This window comes from Brachycentrus maculatus, unplaced genomic scaffold (assembly GCF_059751285.1).
Source record: "Brachycentrus maculatus isolate JH-2025_06_01 unplaced genomic scaffold, ASM5975128v1 h1tg000199l, whole genome shotgun sequence".
Lineage (NCBI taxonomy): Eukaryota > Metazoa > Arthropoda > Insecta > Trichoptera > Brachycentridae > Brachycentrus > Brachycentrus maculatus.
Window position 1 is genome coordinate 1,626,400 of NW_028280950.1, and position 21,065 is coordinate 1,647,464.

The window sequence follows — 21,065 nt, forward strand, 5'->3', positions numbered from 1 at the left end:
GTCCGTGTAATACAATATTATGTGGATGCGCACCAATGTACAGTTTGTATGTAGGCATAGGTAGTAAGGTAAAGAAACCTTATGTGCGAAGTAACTGACCACAATATCTTTTGGTGTAGAGTGCACTGGGCAACATTCATTTAAATATCCAAGGGGTGATGCTATTTTTCACCGTTGATATTAAAAAATAGCCTTCCTCATTGCATCATATTTGATCGATGTGTTATATCATTATTAGACGATCGTTGTTCATGGAAATTTCGCTAACTTAATTGATTGGTAAACATATTCCAAAAATTATTGCGGTTATTATTAAAGCGGTATTACTGAAAATTATATAACTTGATATGCGAGCGGGCTGAGTTGTGCATTACTCAGTTTTGTTTCCACATATGAGTGAGTCCATTCTATTGCAATATTACTGCTTTTATTTGACTATAAAGCGCAATTTCAAGCATTACTTGCCGCAAACATTTATACTCGACGATTAGACAAAAAGTTTTAACGTTTACATCTAAATACTCAAATTTAATTATTAAAAATAATCACATTCGTTTGAAAATGCCAGAACTAGGCGAAACAATTGTCACAATATTAATTTTCATGTGTTTTTTAACAATAAAAAAAACTTAGTAGACTCAAAAAATCTGTGTTTGATTTAACAATACATAAATTAAAATGGAGTTCTACAAATTAAACGCCAAATCAATAAATAAATACTCAAACGTTGAATGTAAAATGGTTGACAAATGAAGCGCCACAATTCATCAGAATTTCACAAAACTAGTGCATTTCTACATAGGGTAATAATTTGTAACATGCTCTATAGATGACCCCTCTTCATCTAAAACGATTCTTGCCTTCTTCAGGTCTTCGAGGACATTTACTCCATCCACAAGATAAAACTCGTTTCATATAAAATATCAATTTATTCAAGACTCGCTATAGCTAATTATTTATTTTATGATCGGTTGACGGTAATGACAAATATATTTTATACATAGTTATTTTCGTCGTGTGATTGATGTACCAGATCGGCATGTAGCACATATATGTGCGTGTAAATATCGCGAACTCATCAACTTCTATACGTAGTCCGTGAAAATAAGCCGCGATTTGCGATGGCGTCGTGACGCCCGGCTCCCTCAATCGACGTCATAAATTCCACCAAGCACGGCTAATGTTGTACTCGAGATTGTAAATAGATCGACCCATCGATTGATTTGCTTCAAATGATATTCATTGCTAACGGTTTTACTTTGGGCAATTTACTTTACTGACGTATAGAACTTGTGGGCACGTTAAAAGAACGTTACAACAAATTTACTATGCGAATGTTTTTAGACTAAGTAAAAGTCCATAATATGGACTTTTACTTAGTATGTAATTATGTATTATGTATCACTCAATTTTGGGTGCTTTGCCGAAAAAAAGTAAAAAGCCCGGGAAGGCCAGAAAAGGCATTGCGCGGTCTTGTTCACTTACTTCTTGAAATTTACGTAATTAAAACTTTACATGATCCAAATAAGAAAAAAAAAATGTATTTCTACTTAAAATTATGTAAGTAAGTTGGGAAATGAATTAAAAGATTTGATTTAAAGAAATTTGTAAATTATGATGAATCCACTATGTATACAAAATACTATGATATTATACACCGAATAATACCATGACATGCATTGAAGGGTTAACGTCTCGCCGTCTTATTTAGTTTGTCCTGTTTACCGAGTCATTCCAGTTTATTATTTGATTATAAAGATCCGTGTAATACTAGTGTGGGCAGCTGTCTAGCGTTGCCAAAGCTTTCCCACACCATTTCATGGCGAGCTAAAATTAGTTGGACAATAATAATTACTGCGGAGTCTTCAATTAGCGTCTTATCCGTTTAATTGCTCTCGCGAGGGAACAATGGACCCGGTACTACTCACGTCTGGGCCTTGTGCATCTTGCGATCTATTCGTCTTTTTAGTTTTATTATGTTTGGATTTATCGAGAAAAATGACGATCGAATCTGATTTCTGCATACATGACTAGTTGTCGTAGTAGAGTTGGTTCGAATCGCCTTCAATGCTAGTCACTTATGTACCAAAATTTAGTCGAGCGTCTATTCTAGGTCCTACATATGAGTGAGCTGGGTGACGGTTTTTGGGAATTAAATATTAGAGTCTCCTAATGTGAGGCTATAGCTAGCTCCCAATGATTATCACCTGGGTCACTCCCATGCCACGACTTTAAATACAATCCCAACTTTGGTCCACGAGTGACTTGATTACTACGCGCCATCTCCACTAATAGATCAATACTACGATGACGTAGTATCCAAGCACGGTCGCTGGAAGAGGTATAATATTAATACGAAGCAATTTACTGTAACAAATAGTTTTCTAATAACTACACATGCTCTGATGGGAAGCTAAATGTTTGTTCGTAACTGAGTCGCGAGAATACCGAAACAATATTTCTGTACAGTTTTGATTTAAGTTCGATTAATTAATTCTAAATCATCAAATGAAGGTTCATCTTCAACACTTTGCAGTCAATAAATAATTATAGCATTGATAATTATACGAAGGAGTCAACATTAATTCTGGGACATGAATCGTTAGGTACGAAGGAGACGATATTTAGCATCGTATCTAGTAATGGGTATGATTCATGTTTGCTACCGCTACCTAAATACAATAATATAGCTACTGAATGGAGCCGAGTTTACTATGTACCTATGCTACTATAAATAATAACATTTCGCCTGCTTTGCATCCCACGTGAAAATGTAAATTTATAAATAAAAAGACGTGTAACATCCTGTTTAGCACGAGGCACTATACAAATCTTTACACTATACTCGTCCTACGTTTTGTTGGATGTTGAATGCGACCATCAATTTCTCGGAAGCTCCGCTCGACATGAAGTTACGGCTGTTTTCAGTAATTCGCCGGCTTAGCGTACTTTGACCATACCTCACGATTCGCACAATCAAAACAATAGGTGCATCATATATTATGCGTTGACTCCTAAGGTACCTGTATTCCTGGCGCGAGTATCCGTCCTACAGGTTGCATACTGCAGAACGAGGAAGAAGATAAATACTCTCCACAATAACATACAATAGAAACAAATTTTCGTGAAATTATTTTCAATATTTTGATAATTTATTTGCATTATTTTTGTATAATTTCTAATATTGAGATCGAGTAAATTGGAAGGTCTTTCGTGGACATTTTTTTATGTTGATTATATTTTTAAAATAAAACTACTTAAATAATTGTATTCCAAAATCCATTTAGTCTCCCCTCTAGTTTTTTTTATTAATAAGATTTATATTTTCTATATTAAAAGCGTTGATAACTTTGTGGTATGGTAATAAAACACTCCTTATCATCCATTGTTCACTTTGTGTATTACCACTTATAAAAGTGGTATTACACAAAGTGGAAAATGGATGATGAGGAGAGCGTTTTAATAAGACTAAAATTAAATTCATTTTGATTTTGGGGAAAATGAGAGCGTAACGTGTAGAACTTTGCATAATTTGGTGCGTGAAGCTTTTGCCATTATTATCCATAAGTAAAAGACGAGGAATCATCTCCTTCCTTTGTACGAAGGTACTCCTCTTGCTTTGCTGCTTGAAGTGATGTCACTTCTACTAAGATAAGTCTTGTTTTATTGATATTGTCTCGTGTGACCATAAATAGATGTGCTCGATGGTCAGTACTTACTACCATTAACCAGAACAATTCATTCAACAGTTCAACACATTATGAGTTGGTGAGTTTATTACACTTAATAAGATTCGTATGTGTCTGTCTTCTGTTGAAAACACACAAACATCAACTAATATACTACACGAAACAATGTGTAACAGCTAAGAATGACACGCTGATTCAACGATCGTTTTCGAGTTCAAACCGGTATCATTTTATTAAATAATTCCAGACTTACTCAAAGTCTATAATTAATTATTTATTAGTTTGATTTTTCCGTCGAAACGTTTTTAGATGTACCAACTCAACATCCGATGTTCTGAAAATTCTATAATGTGTTGTTAAAAGATTTCCACTTAAAAGTAACATGTTTCTGCATTTTCTCTTTATGTGTTTCTCTCCGAGTCTATTTCCGTACGTTGTTGCTTCACACGTGACAACTGCTTTACATTGGGTGGACCGAGGCAGATACATATTCGAGCATAAGAAAAACAGCAAGAAAAACAAAAATAATAACACGATATAAAAATAATAATATAAAAATTATAAGGTACGCACGATGAAATATAGTACTGTTTTTGGTATTGAATATAAAGGGAAATTTTCCTTTCGTCACTACATTTTTCAACCGTGCGTTTTATTTGCGTAATTGCGATAGCTTTTAAATATTCTTCGAATAATAATGTATTGAAAATAAATATCAAGCCACTTATTGAATTTTTTACTGTGTAACAGATCTTTTTAGGTAAAACCTGAAGGTTTTTCTCCATTTCAAACATATTTAGTCTACAGTATTTAAAAAAATTAAACAATACATTTTCTTTTAAATGCAAAACAACACTTTCTTCCCTGTAGCGGGTAAATATTAAGTAAAAAATATGACGCTTTGGCTTGTACATTTTCTGGGCATTCCAAAAACATGCACAACTGAAAATTTATGATTTTTCATATATGACGTTGTTGAAAGGAGTGAGCGATATGTAATAAATAAAAACAATCGTACTAATGCTGCTTGCGTCATTTTCATTATTTTTATATATTTACGTATATTTTTTGTTTGGTTTACATTTATTTTTTTTATGATTAAATGACACATAACAATAATAATAATAAATTTAAATAATTTATATGGCACCATTTTAGTAAAATACTACCTCAAGGGCGCTTCGTTCATTTATACAGTCTAAGTGTCACAGGTGTGGATTAATACCTATCCTCGTCTCTTTTATCACCGGCACAACTAATTATAAAAAAATTATGTATAATGTCTGGAGACAGTATGGGTGCGGAAAGTGATGATGCCATGACTTGTTCCATTCGGTCGTGATATCAATCTTCTGTAATGGATTTTATTTACTTTTTACTGTCAATAAAATGACCAAATTAGTTAGTATATAATTTATATTCTGGAAGAAGTATAAATAAGGCAGGCCCTGCTTCACAGGGCGCCAGATTCGTGGTTCGCTTTTTGTGTCTGGTCTCTGGCTGGAGCAGTAAGGAGCAAACCAGACTGTACTTATCTTATACTCGCCGACAAGGGCGTCGAACGGCGGACTCCCGATCACATCCATCGCAATAATGATGCCAACGCTGCCAAAACAATACCACTAGCCACTACATCAATTAAACCCAGAGACGAATCTAACAACTAGCTAATATATCGTAGTCATACAGAAGAAAGTGACCAAGTGCATTTTTTACAAAAACGTGATCGTTGATTATTTGATATCTTGCTAGCTTAATATTGCTCTAAAAAAATCCCAAAGGTTTTTAATCTTGGGAGTAAAATATATTAACTTGTTAAAAATGACTAACTGGATTGATGTTTATTTTCTTGCCAGGCAAAAGTAACATAAATAGCCCTCCTGAACATTTTACGTTTTGTTAGTTGGTCACTTTCTCCTGTATGACTACGATATGCGAACAATGTACGACAATGTTTAAAAATAACGCATTTTGTATGGGCATAAGTCGGGTTGTGGTCGCGTGGTTAGTGTCGCGGACTCTTAAGTCAGAGTTTCTCGGTTCGGACCCACTCTACCACAATTTGATACCTATTTCTAAATAATGAGCCGCTTAGGCTCACAGAAATAGTATGGAATTGAAATATTTGCGTAAATAATAAAAACACAAATATTTACCTTTCTTTTTTTAAAAAAAAAAAGGACAATTTAATCGGAATGATTTTAAAACATTTTATGATTATTTTATGCGGAAATTTAACAGTACAGTTACATAAATTCATTGACATTAATGAGTAACACAAAACATGTTTGTACCATTCCAGTTAATAAATACATTTGTAAGTTAGTGAAAATACCTGGAAGAGGGACGGGAGGGAGAAAAAGGGGCAAAGGGAAAGATTGAAGCTCAAGTCAAATACAAACTGCATGACAATAGGGACACACCACGATATTTAAATCATAAGAATATACCATAAAGTAATTTTTTAATCAACTTAATTTAAATAGAACGCGTGATATCTGTATTTTATACAAAATACAGATAAGTATTGTGAATGATCATAAATCGATATATTTACTGTAATGTTATGACGGACGCGTCGCGTGCGCTACGTGCGCGAAGACACTTTGTGATCAGCGTACGCGTGCACTTGATGACGTCCACATTAAACAGGACACTTTAGTCCCCTTTTTGTCAGGAGGCAGGTTGAACTGAAGCGAGTATTAAATAATAACACGGTATCGACTATTTATATTTATGTTTATTTAAAAACAAACAATACGACAGTCAATACTCATGTGCTTCCAAACAGCTCTGTTAAGTTATGTTACACCCGACTCTCACGAAGTACCAAATTAGACTATGTTAAAAACCCTCTTGCTTTAGGGTAGAGAATCATAAAATGCTGTACCGATTTATGGTCATGGGAACGCATACTAAAGCCGGACAACATATTGCAAGCAAATGACGAGTCCCTAGACTTTCTAAAAAAGGACAATAAAAGTGCGAATGAGAAATGGCAGGGCCATTACATTACTTACCAAAAGACTTTTGTCTAAAGAAATATTTTACTTTTATAATTCACCTGCCAAATTTACAAATTTATATTTTTTTCTCTCGAGAAAATTTTGACAAAGTCCATTTTAATGTTTGTAGGTACCTATGCTGAAATTGTAGGTCCTATTTATTGTTAAGTAATTGTTGTCTTTATTAAAAATTATGCTAGATCGGTTTGCATTGGGTACTGATAAAAATAATAAATAAAATAAATTTGGATAACTTATATAGCGCCATTTTCGTAAAAAAAATACCTCAGGGCGCTGATGTTTACTTAGCCTTTCGCCAGCCCTGTTTTCGATTTATTTACAAGAGTAGATCTCTGCGTTTTATTCATCCGGGAAATTGAATAATTTTCATTTTGTCGTTTGCCGTTTTATGTCATTAAACTCCGCTTTCATCCAGCGACATTTTCATTCTTAACAGCAATAATTACCTATTTGACATTTAAATTCTAAAATGTAATCATTCTCAATAGCTAAACAAATGAAACATTAAAAAAGATAGCAATACATAAAAGTAAAATATAATACCATTTTACTCGGTTTGTTTATCTCTTTTTATAAATCTAAAATATTCTACAATCATTAATGACATATTAATATGACATCTTTGCCTCGCAATTTGTAATTGATTTTGCATCCCGGTTTCAAATGCTCGCGACACGAAGAAGTGAAAACAATGCTGTTTTCATGGCGTCATAATATTGGCCCTTATCCCAACGTAACATCGTAAGCGCCAAGCTGAAAATATATTTTTGTTTTTTTGTAAATTAGCTCAAAATAAATACACGCATCATCTCGCAAAGAACTGTGAGCTTTTATTAAGGCATTTTGAAAATTTGAAACCTTTCTGCGATAAAAGTTGTACTGGCTGTGAGGGTTTTACCGACTGAAAACGAACACACTTTGTCGAATTGACCACACATTTTTAATTAGACCAGTGTAAATCCTTATAGTATGTTTGTTGTATGGGCCGGGCCGTGTTCCTCTCGTTCTATTTTCGTCTCTTACGTCTGCTCTGATAATATCATCAAACTCTCTATAATGATGGTGTGGTTGTATGTAGTATTGTGTGCCGGCAGTCGGCAGTGTGGCGTCATGACTCGTAGCTCGCTTCTCGCCGCTCATGGCTTCATTCATCAGCCGAATGTTAGTGTAGAGTAGAACCGGGAATGGCGTTTGACCTTAACATTACGTCGGTATTGTTTCCAGTTAAAACAAATACCACCACCACTGCTGGTTTATCAGCAGGAAACTGGTGACCCCGAATTAGTCTTCCCCGGCCACGTGCTCACTCTGTTTATACAGAACACAAAACCATCGCCAGCCCGATATAGCTCGCCCAGTCATCAAAATATATTTGTCCATTGGCACATGTGCAAAATGTATGATCTTAGGACTTTTGTTCATACATTTGTCCATTGGTACATGCGCAAAATGGTACTTCTATTTATACGTTTAATAGACAAACTTAAAATTTCAATTAACGGCTACCGAATCTTTTTCGGTTATATTTCTCCTTAATAGTTATATTATGTAAGTGTTTATTCTTTGATTCATCAAATTTCTTGAGAGTAACATTGTAATATCCACATTTTAAAACCCAACGTGTTAAAGCTGTTAAATTACTCTGAAAAATGAAAATACCTTATTGTGATTAAGGATGACACGTTAGACACACAGGTTCTAACCAAAGCCACAAAATTTCGTCGATGGGGGAAGGGAATTGTCAGAATGTCTCCTCATGAAGAGGAGCGGGAGATACAATAGGTATATTGCTCGCTTCCCAGCTCTCCCTTCTGTCTCCTCGGGCCTCTAGTGACTCCTGGAAGATCTCTTCAACACCCACAGAGGGACAGTACTGCCCTGCCGAGAATCTGTGATCAAGTAGAATTGATTTCGAAGCACACGAAGTAAATTAAACAAAATTAATTAGTGCATCTGTACATATATATGTAAACTCGCTTTAAAAGTGAATTGACTGACAGACATCGTAACAATCTCATGTTTCGATGTATTCTTTATTTTTTTTTATTATGTCGTTCTAAGTTTGTATAATCTGAGTTTCGTCTTATTTCTGTTCCCATAATCAAAATCTTAAACTGCTCCTAGCGCACAGATAAGACCAGCTTAATCAAGGTGTTTTCGTTCCAAACACGATGTGAGTCAGTTAGCCAGTACTTTATTTACATGTGTATTATCAGCTGCGTTATCAAAATTATGAGTCATGGTTTCATAATGTACTGGAGATTATTGCGAGATATGTACATCGCATGATGAAGGCATTTTATAAATCCACTGAATATGTGGATCGTCATTTAACAAACTTGTTATCAAAGAACTATAAATTGGAATATCAACAAAGAAAAACCTGTTTAAAACAATGTAAGATAACGTCATAAAAAAAACGTAAAGGAAGATACGACAAGGATATTTTAGTTTGAGACATGCTTGGGAGACGCGATCAATTCTTACAGAGGAGGGAACCTGATGATGAAGAAAAAGATATTTATTACATTAAAAAATCTTCCATCTTTCTTACTTCCTTTTTTTAATGATTACCTCCATTATTAGACCGTACATTAAATTATTTATTAAGTTTGTATGTATTGAATACATCGAATTGCATATTGCCTGAAGACACGTTGAACATGATACGTCAATCAGCGATGAACTAAATAATTGCACCCAAGCAACTAACCGCTCCAAATTTTCTCAGACTTAAAGTAGAAATTAAACAAAAGCAAGCTAAATAAGCAGTTGAACAAAAACCTTCGAAAAAAATAACAAGACTATCGACTGACTCAGAAGATGCTACGAAGAAGCACAGGACTGGAGAAAATTAAAGAATTTGCAACTTGTATCCAGCAGCAGTAAAACTGGGCTGAAGAAACGTAAATAAATTGTTCTCGTAAACTTTTTTTATTTTTATCATTTTTTTTGGCAGTGAGAGGATCTTTCTGCCAGTGTCAAGTCTTGTTGTTATTTACAAACAAAAAAATAATAATAATTAATTAAAAAATCATAGTTTAAATGCGTTTAGCTTTATCATTTTCAAAATTATGACCTCAATTCTAGAATTAGGTTCAAGAAGAAGGGTGGATATTTGGGTGGGGAGTTTGATTCCTGCCTGTGTTAAGCTATTTAGACTGTTCTCCTTCTCTGTTGTGAGCGAACACTGGAAAACGTATGGTTTGCATCCCCTATATCTTGTCCATTTTCGCAATATGGTGATGTAACGCACTTATTTGATAGATTAATAAAAAATACTATCCGAAAATTATTTCGGAATATCTCATAATATTGTTATTCTTTGCTCTAGACTTTTCGCTGTTACCGCCGTCGACTTTCCACAGACGTTGGCTCCGCTCGTCTAGTTTATAATCCTCTTCAGTATTTTGGGAACATCCACGTGCCTACCTACTATAATCTAGCTATCACCTTGAAAGCGATTTATATCGGACGGGACAACGCAGCGCCCATACATTTCCCTTTTGAACGCACCGAACAGCTTGAAAACACTTCCAAGAATATTGTATTTTGTGGAGTATCCCACGTTATCTTGGATTTGTTTTTTTTTTATAACGCGCTCGTTAAAATGCTTTTCCGATAAAATTATTTTGCGTCATTCGTGACTTGATTACATCGCTAATAATGCGCTTTCTCGGAACTATAAGGAAATTACCTACTTTATAATAATAATGTTGTGTACAGTTTTGTCGCGCCGCTTCCTTCACAGCTGGCGCCGGTGCTCAGTCCATCATTCGCCTATTCGTCACTATTCCCGCTGACACTGTACATTCACCAGCAGTGCCAACCTTTTGACAAAATAATACTAACAAATACAAATTACTCACTTTCAATATGTTAAAATAAAAAGCACATATATTCAGAAATGTTGGCTGGTACATCATTTCTGGCTTGATGCTGCTTTTATGTACAGGAGGCCTAAAAATGGTCACACTGTTTGTCCGTAACATTCATTTGAACTATTTATAGGAATTCGCAATGTCGTTTGGGATGAAAAGGACTTTTGTAATATATACAGTAAGATTCGAGGAAAACTTGGCATGATTAAGTATTTTAAATACATACTTAACCAAGAAAAATCTGCGATGTTGAAGATGTTGTGCGATGGGGAAGAGAAAGAAGACGTTTCTGGAGAGATCATGTGAGAAGAGCGAGTTCGGATCGAGTGGTGAGGGTGGCAGCGGACAGCAGCATAGGCGGGATCAGACCCCCAGGAAGACCACCTAAACGATGGAAGGATAGCTGGTCTTCCACCTCCCAGGAGCGACCCGAGAATGACAGGACCTAGTCCTAAAAGAAGAAGAAGAAGAAGACTTAACCATTAAAATGGTCAGGTCAGGAGTCGGAATAATCGGCGGGTATGTATGAGGATATGGATGAGTGTGGAAGTTGTTTTCAAAGACAGATGGTGTGGCGTTCTGTTCTCTCTGCTTACTGCTTGCTGGGGAAGCGGCGTGATGGTTAGTTTGTTACATTTATGTTATGGTGCGGTGGCGGTTATAGTATCGCGAATCCCAGGTCAAGAGTTTCTAGATAGGTTGGACCTTCATTCAGCCATAACTTAATTCCTGTTTTCAAAATTTCCTTAGGCTACGTGAAAATAGTATGGAATTGAAGTACATATTTGTGAATATCATAAGATCGTAAATATTAAGCTTTAATATAACTATAGTTATTGAAAAACCCAATTCAACGTTTGATTTAGTTTAACGTCATTCATTTTTAGGAAATTCTACCGCCCACTGTTTATAGTATAGATAAAATCTTGACGCGTTGTCAAAACCGCAGTGTGGTTTAATTACTGACTTTATTTACTTTCAGATTTATAAACCTATTTATTAGATTTGCACTGACTTTACTTGGTGGAACTGCATTTTATATAATAACGACGAAATCCGGTAACTGCTCAAATAAAATAAAAATTGAAAACAACTATGTATTTTTTGTTCTATTATATGTACAAATACCTGTATTATAAATATTTTTTCGTATTTAGAATATCGCTCACTCCTTTCAAGAACGTCATAAATCAAAAAACGTAAATTTTCAGTTGTGCATGTTTTCGGAATGCCCAGAAAATGTACTATATCCAGCAAAAGAGGCATATTTTTAACTAAATATTTACCCGCTACAGAGCATAAAGTGTTGTTTTTGCATTTTGAAGAAAAGGTATCGTTGAATTATTTTTTTAAACATATTAAACATTTTTCAAATGGAGAAAAAAACCTTCAGGTTTTACCTAAAAAGATCTGGTGCTGGTAAAAAGTTCAATAGGTGGCTTGATAATTTTTTCAATACATTGTGTTATATTTTGAAACTTTAAACACGTTTTCCTGAAAAATCAAGTTTTTTTTATTCATGACGTTCTTGAAAGGAGTGAGCGATATATATACTAATTATGACTGAAAAATATATTCATATATTTTTTTAACTCCTTTCCTTTCAATAACTCTTTTCTTTTCAAAACCATATAATTATTTCGTAAAAAAATTACTTTTTCAATGCAAAAATCATGTTTTAAGAAAAAAATCAATTACGTAAAATGTTACCTGGATTTATAGAAAATTATGTTGCGACTTACGAATACTGGGCCCTAACGTTTCCAATATTCTTATATTGATGTGTTTGTATGTACATAATACATAAGTATGCAGGTCGTTCATTGTGCAAAGGTGTAATGCGAGCGTATACAGTTTGTAGGCGTTGTTGGACACTTGTGATGTGACTTAGTACTTATCATCGTCATCGGTGCCAGACACTCGAAGATCTCCGTACTAACACCAGGTATCAATGTTATTGTCAAGTGTAGGTACAGAACGTCAAACAATGATAACATTCTGTTCGTCTCATTATCAACGCGGCTCGATGCAACGTGTTTCTCGAACTACGAGGCATTTATAAATATAAATAAATAAAAGTAAAATTGTTCGCTCCCGTAGTGTAATTAATGGTCAGCACGCTCTGTAACAATTTACAACAAAATATTTATTTATCTGCTAATATATTTTTTAAATGTTCATTTGAAATATGTAATGAATTTATATAACTTTTTTGTTTTTGTTTTCTTAAGTTTGAAAGTCGTTACATTTTTCTCTCTTGTTTTACCTAATTTTCTATTGGCAGGATTCCGAAAGTAAAGATTTTTTTTATATTCCTATTGTAATTTTTGAATGCGTGCGCTGTTGTATTTGTTGCATATTTTAATATTTTTGACGTTTGTATTTATATGACACTAACTTCTGTTCATTTATTTACATAATTATATTAAAATAGCAACAAAAATATCCATTATTGTGATGAGCAACCTAATCAGAACCGATATTCTTGTTTTCCGCTTCACCGTAGGTCGTTAGGTTTAGACTCTACTTCGAGCGAATATACACCACACTACACATACACACTATTCAAGAATAATAATAATTTTGAATTATTTTATGCAGCGCCATTTTCTTAAAATAATACCTCAAAGGATACAGATATAGATTATAATATGAACATGATAATGATAGATTAAAAAAATATTATTGAGTCTGAAGGGGGAAAGTGGAGCCGACTTGTTATTGCGCCTTCTTGTCGGTTTTCTCTCTCGAATTGTTAAAAAAAAAATTGTATCCCCAAACATTTGGAAAAATTTAGGCTTGTGTTGGTGGTGGGGTGGTCACGAGGTGGTCAAGATGTGGTCATGTGTGGTCGCGATGTCCAGCCGCTTCCGAGCGAGTTCTTCATGAATCACAACCCAAATAACAAGGTCGTTAAACACATCTGTTGGTACGCATTACGCTTTTGGCTCCTCGCTCCGAGCACTTAGCAGCCGGTCCACCGTTCGGCGCCCTCCACTTCTAGGAAGGCGACCATTTTGTGTGAATGAAAACCTGTGACGCATCGACCTTCCGCTCCTCGGTTCTCGGTAAGACGTGGAACTGTGTCAGATGAGTTTGCTCGTTTTTTCTCGCGGCGACAAGAAAACCATATGTGATGTGGTGATCTTTGAACAGATCTAAGCGGCTTATACTTGGCGACAAACAAGACGCCGGCCTGGGATTAGTCACTAGGCCATTCATTATATCACATCGAAACAAACAGCACGCAATATAAACTACTAAAACATACCGAGAAAACAATAATATATGTACATGCATCGTCTTATGTAAAGATAATAAGCTTTTCTTTACTACGCAGCAGGGAAATATAGGGAATAAGAACTTTCCATCGAAATTGTTTCCTGTACTAATATACAATATAAAACATTCAGAACGATTTATTACGACACAAACAACATTATTTTCACATGTCCTATAATTTCTTTTGGTTAAACCCCTTTTAAATGAATATTATTTTTCTAAAACATTTAAAACCTAAATCGTAAAAAAATATGGTAATACCTTTTTTAAAATCTGGCTAGTAAAAACATTGATGATTTAATAACTAGATAATCCCTCCTGCTGCCAGCACAGATTAAAATAAAATATATTTTTTTACTTAGGAGAAACAAAAATACATTGGATGATTTATAAACCTTGTACATAGGTAGGTAAATAATAAATGAAATTACCATCTTAAAAAAAAACAACTATAGACTGATCAAGAAAGATCGCGGAACTATGGACTAAAGACTATCGTTTAGCGCCAATACTTGCCACTTTTACAATCGCTCTTCGGTTTCTGCACAATCGTGTATTCTGCACGGAATAGGAATGAATGTCGGCATAAATCAGTTGAAAAACGGCAAATGTGGTCCATCGGTACCTGTTGGTGACAGTTTATTTGGCAGAAGTATTAAAGTGTCCCATAAAGCTATCGAGGGTGTGAGTGTGAGGTGTGAGGTGTGAGAGCGTGATAATGTTATGTTTACGTCTCGAGGGCGACATGGCGCCAGCACCCACACCGCCATTGCCGAATCACGCGCCCGATGCATCAAAAAACGCCATAAACCCACAATCTTACATTCGTGTCGCCTACATTCGAAATCCACCAGATCCAATTTTATAAGATTTTAAAATAAATACTCTATCGGGATGCCAATTATGGGTTTTATTGTTTAAAATATTTATATACTTGAAAACCCTGGTAAAAAGTACTTAAAAACAGCGTTGTATTTCAAATTCCGCTATATTCATGGAACTTGACCTATATCGGCCAATCAGAGAGCGGGGATCTGTCAAAAATTAAGTAATAATTAACGTCATTATCAGTTTGTGTCTCGTGTTTTTTTTTAATTACTGAATAATTTTCTAAAAAAATGGGAAAATTCTCTATTTGATAATATTCTATATAAAAATAGACAAAATCTTTTAAACATAAATGTTACCCGGAGAATTTTGCATTTTTTGTAAAATCGACTTACACGGATCTGGCGGATTTTGAAAGTAGGCGACACATACGTTATAGGAAATACAACTTTATGTTTCTGGTTTAATGGCGTGTGTAGTATTAAAATGCTAATTGACTTAAAATTTGGTCGAATTCAGCTATTAAAACAATTCATAAAAGTTGTACCGAACGTAATAACTCGTTACGTAATATTTTGTCCGCCTCCATCTCTAGTGCAGTAATAAGCTTTGTTCGATTCTCTTTTACATAGATTATTTTCATATTATTTTTTGACATCGCATCAAAGATGAAGAAGAATATGGAAGTCTGGGCATTTACGGGGCTGACGACCGTCATAGGCTTGTTTAAGTGATCACTTTACACACGTGTAACATTCACCAATTCTACCCATTATTGACAACCACGCTACTCAAATTCTTGGAAGTTCTGTATATATGAACCAATTTAGAAACCTTGTTCTTGAATCACTAGAACTTCACTAGAGACATCTATTGGTGAGATGTAAGGAAGCTTTTTATTAAGCAGAAACTCTTATATTAGTATGTGAGGTCCGAATCCTGGATTATAATCACACACATGAGAAACGCCAGAAAATACCATTTTCATTTTTATTATTTAAACTTATAATTTGACCAAAATATAAATGTAAATGTAAATGCCCAGACTTCCATTTTCTTCTTCATCTTTGATGAGATGTCAAAAAATAATATGAAAATAACTCCTGTAATTGTAGAGAATCCAGATTTTGTGAACAAGTATTTGGACACACTCAAAATGTTGTAGATTATTTTCACTGTTATGAAGCGTCAAACAGGTGGCCTTACCGTCATAAGATTAAAGATCGAGATAAGATCAAGATGCTCCATACGGATGCAGTGCAGTACCTACCCATTGAGCGCGGATAACAATAGAAATAGTAAATTTGAATTATTTTCGTAGTATTTTTGTTTTTTTTTTCATCTTAATGATCATTTTAAGATAATGGATATTGAAAATAATATAGCAATGTCATCAGGTCTATAAATAATAGGATTTTTTTAAATCCTTATATTTGCCCCTCATTCATGAGCAAAAATGTGAACGTACTGAGTTTTACATTCATTATGAACACATTTCGGACGGGTGTTTTTTACGCCTGCGGCCCGTAGCGACGGGATTTGATAATTCGCTCACTCCTTTCAAGAACGTCATAAATCAAAAATCGTCAATTTTCAGTTGTGCATGTTTTTGAAATGCCCAGAAAATGTACTTTATCCCAGCAAAAGGGGCATATTTTTAACTTAATATTTACCCGCTACAGGGCAGAAAGAATTGTTTTTGTATTTTGAAGAAAAGGTATTGTTTAATTATTTTTTAAAATATACTAAATATTTTTCAAATGGAGAAAAAACCTTCAGGTTTTACCTAAAAAGATATGTTGCAGAGTAAAAAGTTCAATAAGTGGCTTGATATTTATTTTTAATACATTGTATTATATTTTTAAACTTTAAAAACGTTCTCCTGAAAAATCAAGTTTTTTGATTTATGACGTTCTTGAAAGGAGTGAGCGAATTATGCACATATAGTTTAGACCTTGACAAAGAGATTAGTACATTATATTCATTATGTTCATCTCTTTGTTAAGGTCTAAACCGCATGTTCATAATCATTAAATATGTAATTCCTTCTTTACTGATTTAAGACCTTGATCTGAAATGAGGCCGGCGCAGAAGGTAAAAATACTCTTCCCGTCCTTAAGAATCAATCGACCGAACGGGTAAAAATACCTTTCCTGTTCATAGTCTGTTCAAATAATACAATTATGAGAGCTAATGGTATTTTTTAAGGAATAATCCGCAAAGCGTCTGTTTTAGATGCTTGTCTGCAGGTAGGATAGTAAGGATAGGGAAGGTAAATGTGAAAAATACATCTATAAATAAATAAATTAGACAGCGTCGTCATAGATTGTTTCACATTCCTATATACAGGACCAACCTGCCAATGGTTTTACCTGTAGGAAGAGCTACCGCTATGTTGAACATTATCACATTGGATATTGATCTGTTCCATGTGTCCGAAGGAGTTTTCCGAAGCGGGATTCTTCTACACCTTTAAGCCTTCTTGCTTACTTTTAATATACACGCCTTGAATATTGTTTGCTATGTGTATATAAATATATATATATATATATATATATATATATATATATATATATATATATATATATATATATATATATATATATATATATATATAACGTGGTAATATTTTCCTTTTGAAAATTAAGTGTAAATAATATGTAAAGTGGGTGTATAATAATAAAATAAACAATGTGTTGCTTTGTAATTAAAGTTTATAATTAAAGTTTATTCTTAATTTATCTTTATAATAATTTTTATATCTATCTATCTATCTATCTATCTGATTCTGACAGTTAACAATATTATCGGAAGTCTTTTGTTTAATTCTGAGCGACGCATGCGGCATCTGGTGGTAGAACTGTTTTATGTAGGTACTTTTTGTAAGTACTTAATAAAATGTATAGGTAGGTACCTAGGTATTTTATTACATCTCCCCCCTTGGGGATGAAAATTCATAGTAAAATTTTCACTCGTCCTCCGGATCATCTTCTTGTAGTGAAGGGACTGGTATAAGTTTAGTGATATGATAACGTTTTTATTTTTATTTTTTCCTCCTATCTTTTTTCCTTCTTTTTTTTCTTTCTTTTTTTCTTTCTTGTTTTTTTTTTCTTTCTTTCTTTTTTTTTTCTTTTTTTTCCGTTCTTTTTTTTCTTTCTTTTTTTTGTATTTTTTTTTCTTCTTGACCCTTTTAAAGTAGACACAGTTTTTCTCAATCCATTTTTTTTTCTTTTGAATTCCTTCATTTTTATTCAGATCTCTTAAAGTATCTTCTAATATAACCAAATGTACAACTTTTAATTGTTCATCTGCATTTTTATTCGATTCTAAAACTGGGTTCCGGCTTAGACAATCTACTTCTAAATTTTTCTTTCCTGGAGTATATTTTATTTCATCTTTCGTAGAAGTTTTTTCTACTTTATTTTTATTTTCATTTTTCAAGCACTGTTTCTGTGTTATTTGTATGTCTTCATTTTTATTCTGATCTTTTAAAATATCTTCTAATTTAACCAAATTTACAACTTTTAATTGTCCATCTGCATTTTCATTCGATTTTAATACTGGATTCCTGCTTAGACAATCTACTTCTAAATTCTTCTTTCCTGGAGTATATTTTGTTTTATCTTTCGTAGAAGTTTTTTCTACTTTATTTTTATTTTCATTTTTCAAGCACTGTTTCTGTGTTATTTGTATGTCTTCATTTTTATTCTGATCTTTTAAAATATCTTCTAATTTAACCAAATTTACAACTTTTAATTGTTCATTTGCATTTTCCTTCGATTCTAATACTGGATTCCTGCTCATACAATCTGCTTCGAAATTCTTCTTTTCTGGAGTATATTTTATTTTATATTTTGTAGAAATTTTTTTCACATGATTTTTATTTTTAATTTTATCACTAGTTCTTAAATTTCCACGTCTTCTTTGATTATCTTCTAATCGTTTTCTTTGATCATCTTCTAATTTTTCTCTCTCACTCCGAACATATTGTAGTAATTGTTTTAATACATCTAATGTTTCATAATCCATTTCCAATTAACAAAATTGTCGTTTTATAACGTGGTAATATTTTCCTTTTGAAAATTAAGTGTAAATAATATGTAAAGTGGGTGTATAATAATAAAATAAACAATGTGTTGCTTTGTAATTAAAGTTTATAATTAAAGTTTATTCTTAATTTATCTTTATAATAATTTTTATATCTATCTATCTATCTATCTATCTGATTCTGACAGTTAACAATATTATCGGAAGTCTTTTGTTTAATTCTGAGCGACGCATGCGGCATCTGGTGGTAGAACTGTTTTATGTAGGTACTTTTTGTAAGTACTTAATAAAATGTATAGGTAGGTACCTAGGTATTTTATTACATATATATATATATATATATATATATATATATATATATATATATATATATATATATATATATATTTTGTTTGTTGAATAAAATTGAATTGGATTGAATTAAATCATAAACGCCCAGACCAATTGAAAATAAATCTTTCTTGAATTCATTTTGCAATTTGTGGGAATCGAACCCGCGACGCCAGTTTCGCAGTCGAACGTCTACCCAACTACGCCACGGCGCCATCTACTTACTACCTACAGTATTTTCATCTCGTTTGAAGAGACATTACGTTGGTATTGGTTTTCTCTCGAGTTTTCAGTGTCTCGGGAGACAAGAGTAATCTATTGCGTTTAGGTACTCGGAGCTCGGCTGAGTAATGTCCGCTTCTCTGTTCCCCGCCCGGCGCTGCGCTGGGCGGCGCCGCAACAGAAATAAGAGGCGCTTGGCTCCCGTCCAGGGCGCCCCGCCCTCCCCTGCCTCCCCCGCCCTCCCGGCGCTCCCTGCTGCCATTCAGCTCATCAATATCTCCTCTCATTCAATCCCATCAGATCCGAATACTTCCAGGCTTGTTGTATGTTGACATACCAGCAAACTGAACTAGCAGTCGTGATCTTTTTATTAGAATAATAAATTCTATCGATTCTTGGTGAGTGGAACTTGCATCGACAATAAAAACGGCAGTCTTTGCAAACAATTGGACATTAATAATTAGCAAAATAGAGGGTCGACGAGGTGTGGGCAGAAAACAGATTTCCTGGCTCCGGAATACTATATACGAGATTGGACGAGTATCAGGACCGTCGAGGCGCTGTTTAGAGCTGCCCAAGACAAGGACGATTACTCTCAAGATTACTCTAATAGTTGACGTCAGGGAGACCTGAGATGATTTTTTTTTAATATCTCAAATTATACAGGTTGAATTCTCAAATTCCCAATACCTGTACCCGACGGATTCTCCAGTTCTTTGGACACGTTGCGCGTGGCAACGAGGATAGCCTGAAACGACTAGTTGTGATCGGTAGCTTGGAGGGAAAGAGAGGAAGAGGAAGATCCCCACACGATGGACCGATCAAATTAAGGCAGCAGCAGGCACCTCAGTAGTTGGAGCGCTACGTGCAGCGCAGTCAAGGGATAACTGGAGAAGAGTCATTGCTTCTGCAAGGGTCACAACCCTTAGCAATGAGGAATAAGACGGAGAAGAAGAATTCTCAAAATAATCAAAAGTTGTTAAATAGAAAACATAACATAACTGTTTAAATCAACGTGTCTCTTAATCTATATGGTGAAATAAAGATCTAGACTTTTCAGTTGTCTTATTTTTTTGCCATGAGCGATGGCTGAATAACCAATAATAGCCTGATGAACCCTCGTGACAAACTCTATATATATCATAAAAATGTTGTGATAAGTTTGATTTTACTAAAATTCGTTCACTTGTATTGTAGTCGTAGAACATAAGAGTAAACTATGGGGAGTGCAATTTAGATATCAAAAGAATTCACGCATCATTTTTAGAACATTTAGAACGGGTCGTCCTCGGAATATATTTCTAATGTGATTTGAATGCGTTAACCTTACGTTTCTTTGCTATTTTAGAATCAAATACCCCCATTCCAGTCCTAACAAGCAATAGTTTGTGATGAGACGTTTTGTGAAACGCATAGGTTTTTTTTTCTCTTTCATTTTTTGCACCCTGCTTATATATGCAAGGTCATGCTACGAGTAAGGGATTCTTACACTTTTCTATAGTGCTTCCAGTATGCATTATGTGGGAAAAAAAAGAGGGAGAGCAGCGTTCACCGGCTCCACTCCGCTACACTTTAGCTGACGACTTAGCATCTTAGCATCTCCTGCGGGTTCAGGGAGTCGATGTTGTGAGCATCACACTCCAGTCGGAGAATCCACCTGTTTCGCTCAAACATTGGGAAAGATCTCAATACGTGTTCCACAGACTTAGCAGTAGTGCCATCACACGGGCAGCATAAGTTATTGAGTATTTTGTTGCGTG

At 34.3% G+C, this 21,065-nt stretch overlaps 1 protein-coding gene across 2 annotated transcripts in view; it reads left to right on the forward strand.

The window, feature by feature from the left end:
* The window catches only part of yki (Transcriptional coactivator yki), a 77,696-nt gene that overhangs the window by 47,197 nt on the left and 9,434 nt on the right, over window positions 1-21,065 (forward strand). The gene's annotated exons all lie outside the window — the stretch shown is intronic.